The sequence below is a fragment of the Phyllobates terribilis genome, unplaced genomic scaffold (assembly GCF_046119375.1).
Source record: "Phyllobates terribilis strain yellow unplaced genomic scaffold, ASM4611937v1 Scaffold_8__6_contigs__length_399053987, whole genome shotgun sequence".
In the NCBI taxonomy this organism is placed as follows: Eukaryota; Metazoa; Chordata; class Amphibia; order Anura; family Dendrobatidae; genus Phyllobates; species Phyllobates terribilis.
This window is the reverse complement of record NW_027362768.1, coordinates 209,718,559-209,734,120: the sequence shown is the minus strand read 5'-3', so window position 1 is coordinate 209,734,120 and position 15,562 is coordinate 209,718,559.

The following is a 15,562-nucleotide window of genomic DNA, read 5'->3' as shown; positions in this document are numbered from 1 at the left end:
TAGCGTCAGGACAACTAGGGTTACCGTCAGGACAACTAGGGTTAGCATCAGGACAACTAGGGTTAGCGTCAGGACAACTAGGGTTAGCATCACGACAACTAGGTTTAGCGTCAGGACAACTAGGGTTAGCGTCACGACAACTAGGGTTAGCGTCAGGACAACTAGGGTTAGCGTCAGGACAACTAGGGTTAGCGTCACGACAACTAGGGTTAGCGTCAGGACAACTAGGGTTAGCGTCAGGACAACTAGGGTTAGCGTCAGGACAACTAGGGTTAGCGTCAGGACAACTAGGGTTAGCGTCACGACAACTAGGGTTAGCGTCACGACAACTAGGGTTAGCGTCACGACAACTAGGGTTAGCGTCACGACAACTAGGGTTAGCGTCAGGACAACTAGGGTTAGCGTCAGGACAACTAGGGTTAGCGTCAGGACAACTAGGGTTAGCGTCAGGACAAGTAGGGTTAGCGTCAGGACAACTAGGGTTAGCGTCAGGACAAGTAGGGTTAGCGTCAGGACAAGTAGGGTTAGCGTCAGGACAAGTAGGGTTAGCGTCAGGACAACTAGGGTTATGGTCAGGACAACTAGGGTTAGCATCAGGACAACTAGGGTTAGCGTCAGGACAACTAGGGTTAGCGTCAGGACAACTAGGGTTAGCGTCAGGACAACTAGGGTTAGCGTCACGACAACTAGGGTTAGCGTCAGGACAACTAGGGTTAGCGTCAGGACAACTAGGGTTAGCGTCACGACAACTAGGGTTAGCGTCAGGACAACTAGGGTTAGCGTCACGCCAACTAGGGTTAGCGTCAGGACAACTAGGGTTAGCGTCAGGACAACTAGGGTTAGCGTCAGGACAACTAGGTTTAGCGTCAGGACAACTAGGGTTAGCGTCAGGACAACTAGGGTTAGCGTCAGGACAAGTAGGGTTAGCGTCATGACAACTAGGTTTAGCGTCAGGACAACTCGGGTTAGCGTCAGGACAAGTAGGGTTAGCGTCAGGACAACTAGGGTTAGCGTCAGGACAACTAGGGTTAGCGTCAGGACAACTAGGGTTAGCGTCAGGACAACTAGGGTTAGCGACAGGACAACTAGGGTTAGCGTCACGACAACTAGGGTTAGCGTCACGACAACTAGGGTTAGCGTCACGACAACTAGGGTTAGCGTCAGGACAACTAGGGTTAGCATCAGGACAACTAGGGTTAGCGTCAGGACAACTAGGGTTAGCGTCAGGACAACTAGGGTTAGCATCAGGACAACTAGGGTTAGCGTCAGGACAACTAGGGTTAGCGTCACAACAACTAGGGTTAGCGTCAGGACAACTAGGGTTAGCGTCACGACAACTAGGGTTAGCGTCAGGACAACTAGGGTTAGCCTCACGACAACTAGGGTTAGCGTCAGGACAACTAGGGTTAGCGTCAGGACAACTAGGGTTAGCGTCAGGACAAGTAGGGTTAGCGTCAGGACAACTAGGGTTAGCGTCAGGACAACTAGGGTTAGCGTCAGGACAACTAGGGTTAGCGTCACAACATCTAGGGTTAGCGTCAGGACAAGTAGGGTTAGCGTCAGGACAACTAGGGTTAGCGTCAGGACAACTAGGGTTAGCGTCAGGACAACTAGGTTTAGCGTCACGACAACTAGGGTTAGCGTCAGGACAACTAGGGTTAGCGTCACGACAACTAGGGTTAGCGTCAGGACAACTAGGGTTAGAGTCGGGACAACTAGGGTTAGCGTCAGGACAACTAGGGTTAGCGTCAGGACAACTAGGGTTAGCGTCACAACAACTAGGGTTAGCGTCAGGACAACTAGGGTTAGCGTCACGACAACTAGGGTTAGCGTCAGGACAACTAGGGTTAGCCTCACGACAACTAGGGTTAGTGTCACGACAACTAGGGTTAGCGTCAGGACAACTAGGGTTAGCGTCAGGACAACTAGGGTTAGCGTCAGGACAACTAGGGTTAGCGTCAGGACAACTAGGGTTAGCGTCACGACAACTAGGGTTAGCGTCACGACAACTAGGGTTAGCGTCAGGACAACTAGGGTTAGCGTCAGGACAAGTAGGGTTAGCGTCGGGACAAGTAGGGTTAGCGTCAGGACAACTACGGTTAGCGTCAGGACAAGTAGGGATAGCGTCAGGACAACTAGGGTTAGCGTCAGGACAAGTAGGGTTAGCGTCAGGACAACTAGGGTTATCGTTAGGACAACTAGGGTTAGCGTCAGGACAACTAGGGTTAGCGTCAGGACAACTAGGGTTAGCGTCAGGACAACTAGGGTTAGCGTCAGGACAACTAGGGTTAGCGTCACGACAACTAGGGTTAGCGTCACGACAACTAGGGTTAGCGTCAGGACAACTAGGGTTAGCGTCAGGACAACTAGGGTTAGCGTCACGACAACTAGGGTTAGCGTCAGGACAACTAGGGTTAGCGTCACGCCAACTAGGGTTAGCGTCAGGACAACTAGGGTTAGCGTCAGGACAACTAGGGTTAGCGTCAGGACAACTAGGTTTAGCGTCAGGACAACTAGGGTTACCGTCAGGACAACTAGGGTTAGCATCAGGACAACTAGGGTTAGCGTCAGGACAACTAGGGTTAGCATCACGACAACTAGGTTTAGCGTCAGGACAACTAGGGTTAGCGTCACGACAACTAGGGTTAGCGTCAGGACAACTAGGGTTAGCGTCAGGACAACTAGGGTTAGCGTCACGACAACTAGGGTTAGCGTCAGGACAACTAGGGTTAGCGTCAGGACAACTAGGGTTAGCGTCAGGACAACTAGGGTTAGCGTCAGGACAACTAGGGTTAGCGTCACGACAACTAGGGTTAGCGTCACGACAACTAGGGTTAGCGTCACGACAACTAGGGTTAGCGTCACGACAACTAGGGTTAGCGTCAGGACAACTAGGGTTAGCGTCAGGACAACTAGGGTTAGCGTCAGGACAACTAGGGTTAGCGTCAGGACAAGTAGGGTTAGCGTCAGGACAACTAGGGTTAGCGTCAGGACAAGTAGGGTTAGCGTCAGGACAAGTAGGGTTAGCGTCAGGACAAGTAGGGTTAGCGTCAGGACAACTAGGGTTATGGTCAGGACAACTAGGGTTAGCATCAGGACAACTAGGGTTAGCGTCAGGACAACTAGGGTTAGCGTCAGGACAACTAGGGTTAGCGTCACGACAACTAGGGTTAGCGTCAGGACAACTAGGGTTAGCGTCAGGACAACTAGGGTTAGCGTCACGACAACTAGGGTTAGCGTCAGGACAACTAGGGTTAGCGTCACGCCAACTAGGGTTAGCGTCAGGACAACTAGGGTTAGCGTCAGGACAACTAGGGTTAGCGTCAGGACAACTAGGTTTAGCGTCAGGACAACTAGGGTTACCGTCAGGACAACTAGGGTTAGCGTCAGGACAACTAGGGTTAGCGTCAGGACAACTAGGGTTAGCGTCACGACAACTAGGGTTAGCGTCAGGACAACTAGGGTTAGCGTCACGACAACTAGGGTTAGCGTCAGGACAACTAGGGTTAGCGTCAGGACAACTAGGGTTAGCGTCACGACAACTAGGGTTAGCGTCAGGACAACTAGGGTTAGCGTCAGGACAACTAGGGTTAGCGTCAGGACAACTAGGGTTAGCGTCAGGACAACTAGGGTTAGCGTCAGGACAACTAGGGTTAGCGTCAGGACAACTAGGGTTAGCGTCACAACAACTAGGGTTAGCGTCAGGACAACTAGGGTTAGCGTCAGGACAACTAGGGTTATGGTCAGGACAACTAGGGTTAGCATCAGGACAACTAGGGTTAGCGTCAGGACAACTAGGGTTAGCGTCAGGACAACTAGGGTTAGCGTCAGGACAACTAGGGTTAGCGTCACGACAACTAGGGTTAGCGTCAGGACAACTAGGGTTAGCGTCAGGACAACTAGGGTTAGCGTCACGACAACTAGGGTTAGCGTCAGGACAACTAGGGTTAGCGTCACGCCAACTAGGGTTAGCGTCAGGACAACTAGGGTTAGCGTCAGGACAACTAGGGTTAGCGTCAGGACAACTAGGTTTAGCGTCAGGACAACTAGGGTTAGCGTCACGACAACTAGGGTTAGCGTCAGGACAACTAGGGTTAGCGTCACGACAACTAGGGTTAGCGTCAGGACAACTAGGGTTAGCGTCAGGACAACTAGGGTTAGCGTCAGGACAAGTAGGGTTAGCGTCATGACAACTAGGTTTAGCGTCAGGACAACTCGGGTTAGCGTCAGGACAAGTAGGGATAGCGTCAGGACAACTAGGGTTAGCGTCAGGACAACTAGGGTTAGCGTCAGGACAACTAGGGTTAGCGTCAGGACAACTAGGGTTAGCGACAGGACAACTAGGGTTAGCGTCACGACAACTAGGGTTAGCGTCACGACAACTAGGGTTAGCGTCACGACAACTAGGGTTAGCGTCAGGACAACTAGGGTTAGCATCAGGACAACTAGGGTTAGCGTCAGGACAACTAGGGTTAGCGTCAGGACAACTAGGGTTAGCATCAGGACAACTAGGGTTAGCGTCAGGACAACTAGGGTTAGCGTCACAACAACTAGGGTTAGCGTCAGGACAACTAGGGTTAGCGTCACGACAACTAGGGTTAGCGTCAGGACAACTAGGGTTAGCCTCACGACAACTAGGGTTAGTGTCACGACAACTAGGGTTAGCGTCAGGACAACTAGGGTTAGCGTCACGACAACTAGGGTTAGCGTCAGGACAACTAGGGTTAGCGTCAGGACAACTAGGGTTAGCGTCAGGACAAGTAGGGTTAGCGTCAGGACAACTAGGGTTAGCGTCAGGACAACTAGGGTTAGCGTCAGGACAACTAGGGTTAGCGTCACAACATCTAGGGTTAGCGTCAGGACAAGTAGGGTTAGCGTCAGGACAACTAGGGTTAGCGTCAGGACAACTAGGGTTAGCGTCAGGACAACTAGGTTTAGCGTCACGACAACTAGGGTTAGCGTCAGGACAACTAGGGTTAGCGTCACGACAACTAGGGTTAGCGTCAGGACAACTAGGGTTAGAGTCGGGACAACTAGGGTTAGCGTCAGGACAACTAGGGTTAGCGTCAGGACAACTAGGGTTAGCGTCACAACAACTAGGGTTAGCGTCAGGACAACTAGGGTTAGCGTCACGACAACTAGGGTTAGCGTCAGGACAACTAGGGTTAGCCTCACGACAACTAGGGTTAGTGTCACGACAACTAGGGTTAGCGTCAGGACAACTAGGGTTAGCGTCAGGACAACTAGGGTTAGCGTCAGGACAACTAGGGTTAGCGTCAGGACAACTAGGGTTAGCGTCACGACAACTAGGGTTAGCGTCACGACAACTAGGGTTAGCGTCAGGACAACTAGGGTTAGCGTCAGGACAAGTAGGGTTAGCGTCGGGACAAGTAGGGTTAGCGTCAGGACAACTACGGTTAGCGTCAGGACAAGTAGGGATAGCGTCAGGACAACTAGGGTTAGCGTCAGGACAAGTAGGGTTAGCGTCAGGACAACTAGGGTTATCGTTAGGACAACTAGGGTTAGCGTCAGGACAACTAGGGTTAGCGTCAGGACAACTAGGGTTAGCGTCAGGACAACTAGGGTTAGCGTCAGGACAACTAGGGTTAGCGTCACGACAACTAGGGTTAGCGTCACGACAACTAGGGTTAGCGTCAGGACAACTAGGGTTAGCGTCAGGACAACTAGGGTTAGCGTCACGACAACTAGGGTTAGCGTCAGGACAACTAGGGTTAGCGTCACGCCAACTAGGGTTAGCGTCAGGACAACTAGGGTTAGCGTCAGGACAACTAGGGTTAGCGTCAGGACAACTAGGTTTAGCGTCAGGACAACTAGGGTTACCGTCAGGACAACTAGGGTTAGCATCAGGACAACTAGGGTTAGCGTCAGGACAACTAGGGTTAGCATCACGACAACTAGGTTTAGCGTCAGGACAACTAGGGTTAGCGTCACGACAACTAGGGTTAGCGTCAGGACAACTAGGGTTAGCGTCAGGACAACTAGGGTTAGCGTCACGACAACTAGGGTTAGCGTCAGGACAACTAGGGTTAGCGTCAGGACAACTAGGGTTAGCGTCAGGACAACTAGGGTTAGCGTCAGGACAACTAGGGTTAGCGTCACGACAACTAGGGTTAGCGTCACGACAACTAGGGTTAGCGTCACGACAACTAGGGTTAGCGTCACGACAACTAGGGTTAGCGTCAGGACAACTAGGGTTAGCGTCAGGACAACTAGGGTTAGCGTCAGGACAACTAGGGTTAGCGTCAGGACAACTAGGGTTAGCGTCAGGACAAGTAGGGTTAGCGTCAGGACAACTAGGGTTAGCGTCAGGACAAGTAGGGTTAGCGTCAGGACAAGTAGGGTTAGCGTCAGGACAAGTAGGGTTAGCGTCAGGACAACTAGGGTTATGGTCAGGACAACTAGGGTTAGCATCAGGACAACTAGGGTTAGCGTCAGGACAACTAGGGTTAGCGTCAGGACAACTAGGGTTAGCGTCAGGACAACTAGGGTTAGCGTCACGACAACTAGGGTTAGCGTCAGGACAACTAGGGTTAGCGTCAGGACAACTAGGGTTAGCGTCACGACAACTAGGGTTAGCGTCAGGACAACTAGGGTTAGCGTCACGCCAACTAGGGTTAGCGTCAGGACAACTAGGGTTAGCGTCAGGACAACTAGGGTTAGCGTCAGGACAACTAGGTTTAGCGTCAGGACAACTAGGGTTACCGTCAGGACAACTAGGGTTAGCGTCAGGACAACTAGGGTTAGCGTCAGGACAACTAGGGTTAGCGTCACGACAACTAGGGTTAGCGTCAGGACAACTAGGGTTAGCGTCACGACAACTAGGGTTAGCGTCAGGACAACTAGGGTTAGCGTCAGGACAACTAGGGTTAGCGTCACGACAACTAGGGTTAGCGTCAGGACAACTAGGGTTAGCGTCAGGACAACTAGGGTTAGCGTCAGGACAACTAGGGTTAGCGTCAGGACAACTAGGGTTAGCGTCAGGACAACTAGGGTTAGCGTCAGGACAACTAGGGTTAGCGTCACAACAACTAGGGTTAGCGTCAGGACAACTAGGGTTAGCGTCACGACAACTAGGGTTAGCGTCAGGACAACTAGGGTTAGCGTCAGGACAACTAGGGTTAGCGTCACGACAACTAGGGTTAGCGTCAGGACAACTAGGGTTAGCGTCCGGACAACTAGGGTTAGCGTCCGGACAACTAGGGTTAGCGTCAGGACAACTATGGTTAGCGTCAGGACAATTAGGGTTAGCGTCAGGACAACTAGGGTTAGCGTCCGGACAACTAGGGTTAGCATCAGGACAACTAGGGTTAGCGTCAGGACAACTATGGTTAGCGTCAGGACAATTAGGGTTAGCGTCAGGACAACTAGGGTTAGCGTCACAACAACTAGGGTTAGCGTCACAACAACTAGGGTTAGCGTCAGGACAACTAGGGTTAGCGTCAGGACAACTAGGGTTAGCGTCAGGACAACTAGGGTTAGCGTCAGGACAACTAGGGTTAGCGTCAGGACAACTAGGGTTAGCGTCACGACAACTAGGGTTAGCGTCAGGACAACTAGGGTTAGCGTCACGACAACTAGGGTTAGCGTCAGGACAACTAGGGTTAGCGTCAGGACAACTAGGGTTAGCGTCAGGACAACTAGGGTTAGCGTCACGACAACTAGGGTTAGCGTCACGACAACTAGGGTTAGCGTCACGACAACTAGGGTTAGCGTCAGGACAACTAGGGTTAGCGTCACGACAACTAGGGTTAGCGTCAGGACAACTAGGGTTAGCGTCAGGACAACTAGGGTTAGCGTCAGGACAACTAGGGTTAGCGTCAGGACAACTAGGGTTAGCGTCACAACAACTAGGGTTAGCGTCAGGACAACTAGGGTTAGCGTCCGGACAACTAGGGTTAGCGTCAGGACAACTAGGGTTAGCGTCAGGACAACTAGGGTTAGCGTCAAGACAACTAGGGTTAGCGTCACAACAACTAGGGTTAGCGTCAGGACAACTAGGGTTAGCGTCAGGACAACTAGGGTTAGCGTCAGGACAACTAGGGTTAGCGTCAGGACAACTAGGGTTAGCGTCACAACAACTAGGGTTAGCGTCAGGACAACTAGGGTTAGCGTCACGACAACTAGGGTTAGCGTCAGGACAACTAGGGTTAGCGTCAGGACAACTAGGGTTAGCGTCAGGACAACTAGGGTTAGCGTCAGGACAAGTAGGGTTAGCGTCAGGACAACTAGGGTTAGCGTCAGGACAAGTAGGGTTAGCGTCAGGACAACTAGGGTTATCGTCAGGACAACTAGGGTTAGCATCAGGACAACTAGGGTTAGCGTCAGGACAACTAGGGTTAGCGTCAGGACAACTAGGGTTAGCGTCACGACAACTAGGGTTAGCGTCAGGACAACTAGGGTTAGCGTCACGACAACTAGGGTTAGCGTCAGGACAACTAGGGTTAGCGTCACGACAACTAGGGTTAGCGTCAGGACAACTAGGGTTAGCGTCAGGACAACTAGGGTTAGCGTCAGGACAACTAGGGTTAGCGTCAGGACAAGTAGGGTTAGCGTCAGGACAACTAGGGTTAGCGTCAGGACAACTAGGGTTAGCGTCAGGACAACTAGGGTTAGCGTCAGGACAAGTAGGGTTAGCGTCAGGACAACTAGGGTTAGCGTCAGGACAAGTAGGGTTAGCGTCAGGACAAGTAGGGTTAGAGTCAGGACAAGTAGGGTTAGCGTCAGGACAACTAGGGTTAGCGTCAGGACAACTAGGGTTAGCGTCAGGACAAGTAGGGTTAGCGTCAGGACAACTAGGGTTAGCGTCAGGACAACTAGCGTTAGCGTCAGGACAAGTAGGGTTAGCGTCAGGACAACTCGGGTTAGAGTCAGGACAACTCGGGTTAGCGTCAGGACAACTCGGGTTAGCGTCAGGACAACTAGGGTTAGCGTCAGGACAACTCGGGTTAGCGTCAGGACAACTCGGGTTAGCGTCAGGACAACTAGGGTTAGCGTCAGGACAACTCGTGTTAGCGTCAGGACAGGTAGGGTTAGCGTCAGGACAAGTAGGGTTAGCGTCAGGACAAGTAGGGTTAGCGTCAGGACAAGTAGGGTTAGCGTCAGGACAAGTAGGGTTAGCGTCAGGACAACTAGGGTTAACGTCAGGACAACTAGGGTTAGCATCAGGACAACTAGGGTTAGCGTCAGGACAGCTAGGGTTAGCGTCAGGACAACTAGGGTTAGCGTCAGGACAACTAGGGTTAGCGTCAGGACAGCTAGGGTTAGCGTCAGAACAACTAGGGTTAGCGTCAGGACAACTAGGGTTAGCGTCAGGACAACTAGGGTTAGCGTCAGGACAACTAGGGTAAGCGTCAGGACAACTAGGGTTAGCGTCAGGAAAACTAGGGTTAGCGTCAGGACAACTAGGGTTAGCGTCAGAACAACTAGGGTTAGCGTCAAGACAACTAGGGTTAGCGTCAGGACAACTAGGGTTTGCGTCAGGACAGCTAGGATTAGCGTCACGACAACTAGGGTTAGCGTCAGGACAACTAGGGTTAGCGTCAGGACAAGTATGGTTAGCGTCAGGACAACTAGGGTTAGCGTCAGAACAACTAGGGTTAGCGTCAGGACAACTAGGGTTAGCGTCAGGACAACTAGGGTTAGCGTCAGGACAACTAGGGTTAGCGTCAGGGCAAGTAGGGTTAGCGTCAGGTCAACTACGGTTAGCGTCAGGACAACTAGGGTTAGCCTCAGGACAACTAGGGTTAGCGTCAGGACAACTAGGGTTAGCGTCAGTACAACTAGGGTTAGCGTCAGGACAACTAGGGTTGGCATCAGGACAAGTAGGGTTAGCGTCAGGACAACTAGGGTTAGCGTCAGGACAACTAGGGTTAGCGTCAGGTCAAGTAGGGTTAGCGTCAGGACAAGTAGGGTTAGCGTCAGGACAAGTAGGGTTAGCGTCAGGACAACTAGGGTTAGCGTCAGGACAAGTAGGGTTAGCGTCAGGACAAGTAGGGTTAGCGTCAGGACAAGTAGGGTTAGCGTCAGAACAACTGGGGTTAGCGTCAGTACAACAAGGGTTAGCGTCAGGACAAGTAGGGTTAGCGTCAGGACAACTAGGGTTAGCGTCAGGACAACTAGGGTTAGCGTCAGGACAACTAGGGTTAGCGTCAGGACAACTAGGGTTAGCGTCAGGACAAGTAGGGTTAGCGTCAGGACAACTAGGGTTAGCGTCAGGACAAGTAGGGTTAGCGTCAGGACAAGTAGGGTTAGCGTCAGGACAACTAGGGTTAGCGTCAGGACAACTAGGGTTAGCGTCAGGACAACTAGGGTTAGCATCAGGACAAGTAGGGTTAGCGTCAGGACAACTAGGGTTAGCATCAGGACAACTAGGGTTAGCGTCAGGACAAGTAGGGTTAGCGTCAGGACAACTAGGGTTAACGTCAGGACAACTAGGGTTAGCGTCAAGACAACTAGGGTTAGCGTCAGGACAACTAGGGTTAGCTTCAGGACAAGTAGGGTTAGCATCAGGGCAACTAGGGTTAGCGTCAGGACAACTAGGGTTAGCGTCAGGACAACTAGGGTTAGCGTCAGGACAAGTAGGGTTAGCGTCAGGACAAGTAGGGTTAGCGTCAGGACAACTAGGGTTAGCGTCAGGACAACTAGGGTTAGCCTCAGGACAACTAGGGTTAGCGTCAGGACAACTAGGGTTATCATCAGGACAACTAGGGTTAGCGTCAGGACAACTCGGGTTAGCGTCAGGACAACTCGGGTTAGCGTCAGGACAACTCAGGTTAGCGTCAGGACAAATCGGGTTAGCGTCAGGACAACTCGGGTTAGCGTCAGGACAACTAGGGTTAGCGTCAGGACAACTAGGGTTAGCGTCAGGACAAGTAGGGTTAGCATCAGGACAAGTAGGGTTAGCGTCAGGTCAAGTAGGGGTAGCGTCAGGACAAGTAGGGTTAGCTTCAGGACAAGTAGGGTTAGCGTCAGGACAACTAGGGTTAGCGTCAGGACAACTAGGGTTAGCTTCAGGACAAGTAGGGTTAGCGTCAGGACAAGTAGGGTTAGCGTCAGGACAACTAGAGTTAGCGTCAGAACAACTAGGGTTAGCGTCAGGAAAAGTAGGGTTAGCGTCAGGACAACTAGGGTTAGCGTCAGGACAAGTAGGGTTAGTGTCAGGACAACTAGGGTTAGTGTCAGGACAACTAGGGTTAGCGTCAGGACAACTAGGGTTAGCATCAGGACAACTAGGGTTAGCGTCAGGACAAGTAGGGTTAGCGTCAGGACAAGTAGGGTTAGCGTCAGGACAACTAGGGTTAGCGTCAGGACAAGTAGGGTTAGCATCAGGACAACTAGGGTTAGCGTCAGGACAACTAGGGTTAGCGTCAGGACAAGTAGGGTTAGCGTCAGGACAACTAGGGTTAGCGTCAGGACAAGTAGGGTTAGCGTCAGGACAAGTAGGGTTAGCGTCTGGACAACTAGGGTTAGCGTCAGGACAACTAGGGTTAGCGTCAGGACAAGTAGGGTTAGCGTCAGGACAACTAGGGTTAGCGTCAGGACAACTAGGGTTAGCGTCAGGACAACTAGGATTAGCGTCAGGACAACTAGGGTTAGCGTCAGGACAACTAGGGTTAGCGTCAGGACAACTAGGGTTCTCGTCAGGACAACTAGGGTTGGCGTCAGGACAACTAGGGTTAGCGTCAGGACAACTAGGGTTGGCGTCAGGACAACTAGGGTTGGCGTCAGGACAACTAGGGTAGGCGTCAGGACAACTAGGGTTAGCGTCAGGACAACTAGGGTTAGCGTCAGGACAACTAGGGTTAGCGTCAGGACAACTAGGGTTAGCATCAGGACAAGTAGGGTTAGCGTCAGGACAAGTAGGGTTAGCGTCACAACAAGTAGGGTTAGCGTCAGGACAACTAGGGTTAGCGTCAGGACAACTAGGGTTAGCGTCAGGACAACTAGGGTTAGCGTCAGGACAACTAGGGTTAGCGTCAGGACAAGTAGGGTTAGCGTCAGGACAACTAGGGTTAGCGTCAGAACAAGTAGGGTTAGAGTCAGGACAACTAGGGTTAGCGTCAGGACAACTAGGGTTAGCGTCAGGACAAGTAGGGTTAGCGTCAGGACAACTAGGGTTAGCGTCAGGACAACTAGGGTCAGCGTCAGGACAACTAGGGTTAGCGTCAGGACAACTAGGGTTAGCGTCAGGACAACTAGGGTTAGCATCAGGACAAGTAAGGTTAGCGTCAGGACAACTAGGGTTAGCGTCAGGACAACTAGGGTTAGCGTCAGGACAAGTAGGGTTAGCGTCAGGACAACTAGGGTTAGCGTCAGGACAACTAGGGTCAGCGTCAGGACAACTAGGGTTAGCGTCAGGACAAGTAGGGTTAGCGTCAGGACAACTAGGGTTAGCGTCAGGACAACTAGGGTTAGCGTCAGGACAACTAGGGTTAGCGTCAGGACAACTAGGGTTAGCGTCAGGACAAGTAGGGATAGCGTCAGGACAACTAGGGTTAGCGTCAGGACAACTAGGGTCAGCGTCAGGACAACTAGGGTTAGCGTCAGGACAACTAGGGTTAGCGTCAGGACAACTAGGGTTAGCATCAGGACAAGTAGGGTTAGCGTCAGGACAACTAGGGTTAGCGTCAGGACAACTAGGGTTAGCGTCAGGACAAGTAGGGTTAGCGTCAGGACAAGTAGGGTTAGCGTCAGGACAACTAGGGTTTGCGTCAGGACAACTAGGGTTAGCGTCAGGACAACTAGGGTTAGTGTCAGGACAACTAGGGTTAGCATCAGGACAAGTAGGGTTAGCATCAGGACAACTAGGGTTAGCGTCAGGACAACTAGGGTTAGCGTCAGGACAAGTAGGGTTAGCGTCAGGACAAGTAGGGTTAGCGTCAGGACAACTAGGGTTAGCGTCAGGACAACTAGGGTTAGCGTCAGGACGACTAGGGTTAGCATCAGGACAACTAGGGTTAGCGTCAGGACAACTAGGGTTAGTGTCAGGACAACTCGGGTTAGCGTCAGGACAACTCGGGTTAGCGTCAGGACAACTCAGGTTAGCGTCAGGACAACTCGGGTTAGCGTCAGGACAACTCGGGTTAGCGTCAGGACAACTCGGGTTAGCGTCAGGACAAGTAGGGTTAGCGTCAGGACAAGTAGGGTTAGCGTCAGGACAAGTAGGGTTAGCGTCAGGACAAGTAGGGTTAGCATCAGGACAAGTAGGGTTAGCGTCAGGACAACTAGGGTTAACGTCAGGACAACTAGGGTTAGCGTCAGGACAACTAGGGTTAGCGTCAGGACAACTAAGGTTAGCGTAAGGACAACTAGGGTTAGCGTCAGGACAACTAGGGTTAGCGTCAGGACAGCTAGGGTTAGCGTCAGGACAACTAGGGTTAGCGTCTGGACAACTAGGGTTAGCGTCAGGACAACTAGGGTTAGCATCAGGACAACTAGGGTTAGCGTCAGGACAACTAGGGTTAGCGTCAGGACAAGTAGGGTTAGCGTCAGGACAACAAGGGTTAGCGTCAGGACAACTAGGGTTAGCGTCAGGACAACTAGGGTTAGCATCAGGACAAGTAGGGTTAGCGTCAGGACAACTAGGGTTAGCATCAGGACAAGTAGGGTTAGCGTCAGGACAACTAGGGTTAGCGTCAGGACAAGTAGGGTTAGCGTCAGGACAACTAGGGTTAGCGTCAGGACAACTAGGGTTAGCGTCAGGACAACTAGGGTTAGCGTCAGGACAACTAGGGTTAGCGTCAGGACAAGTAGGGTTAGCGTCAGGACAACTAGGGTTAGCGTCAGGACAAGTAGGGTTAGCATCAGGACAACTAGGGTTAGCGTCAGGACAACTTGGGTTAGCGTCAGGACAACTAGGGTTAGCGTCAGGATAACTAGGGTTAGCATCAGGACAACTAGGGTTAGCGTCAGGACAACTCGGGTTAGCGTCAGGACAACTCGGGTTAGCGTCAGGACAACTCAGGTTAGCATCAGGACAAATCGGGTTAGCGTCAGGACAACTCGGGTTAGCGTCAGGACAACTCGGGTTAGCGTCAGGACAACTAGGGTTAGCGTCAGGACAACTCGGGTTAGCGTCAGGACAACTCGGGTTAGCGTCAGGACAACTAGGTTTAGCGTCAGGACAACTCGGGTTAGCGTCAGGACATCTCGGGTTAACGTCAGTACAAGTAGGGTTAGCGTCAGGACAAGTAGGGTTAGCGTCAGGACAAGTAGGGTTAGCGTCAGGACAACTAGGGTTAACGTCAGGACAACTAGGGTTAGCGTCAGGACACTAGGGTTAGCGTCAGGACAACTAGGGTTAGCGTCAGGACAACTATTGTTATCGTCAGGACAACTAGGGTTAGCGTCAGGACAGCTAGGGTTAGCGTCAGGACAACTAGGGTTAGCGTCAGGACAACTAGGGTTAGCGTCAGGACAACTAGGGTTAGCGTCAGGACAGCTAGGGTTAGTGTCAGGACAACTAGGGTTAGCGTCAGGACAACTAGGGTTAGCGTCAGGACAACTAGGGTAAGCGTCAGGACAACTAGGGTTAGCGTCGGGACAACTAGGGTTAGCGTCAGGACAACTAGGGTTAGCGTCAGGACAACTAGGGTTAGCATCAGGACAACTAGGGTTAGCGTCAGAACAACTAGGGTTAGCGTCAGGACAACTAGGGTTAGCGTCAGGACAACTAGGGTTAGAGTCAGGACAGCTAGGGTTAGCGTCAGGACAAGTAGGGTTAGCGTCAGGACAACTAGGGTTAGCATCAGGACAACTAGGGTTAGCGTCAGGACAAGTAGGGTTAGCGTCAGGACAAGTAGGGTTGGCGTCAGGACAACTAGGGTTAGAGTCAGGACAACTAGGGATAGCATCAGGACAACTAGGGTTAGCGTCAGGACAACTAGGGTTGGCGTCAGGACAAGTAGGGTTAGCGTCAGGACAACTAGGGTTAGCATCAGGACAAGTAGGGTTAGCGTCAGGACAACTAGGGTTAGCGTCAGGACAACTAGGGTTAGCGTCAGGACAAGTAGGGTTAACGTCAGGACAACTAGGGTTATGGTCAGGACAAGTGGGGTTAGCGTCAGGACAACTAGGGTTAGCGTCAGGACAACTAGGGTTAGCGTCAGGACAACTAGGCTTAGCGTCAGGACAACTAGGGTTAGCGTCAGGACAACTAGGGTTAGCGTCAGGACAACTAAGGTTAGCGTCAGGACAACTAGGGTTAGCGTCAGGACAACTAGGGTTAGCGTCAGGACAAGTAGGGTTAGCGTCAGGACAAGTAGGGTTAGCGTCAGGACAAGTAGGGTTAGCGTCAGGACAACTAGGGTTAGCGTCAGGACAACTAGGGTTAGCGTCAGGACAACTAAGGTTAGCGTCAGGACAACTAGGGTTAGCGTCAGGACAACTAGGGTTAGCGTCAGGACAACTAAGGTTAGCGTCAGGACAACTAGGGTTAGCGTCAGGACAACTAGGGTTAACGTCAGGACAACTAGGGTTGGCATCAGGACAAGTAGGGTTAGCATCAGGACAACTAGGGTTAGCGTCAGGACAACTAGGGTTA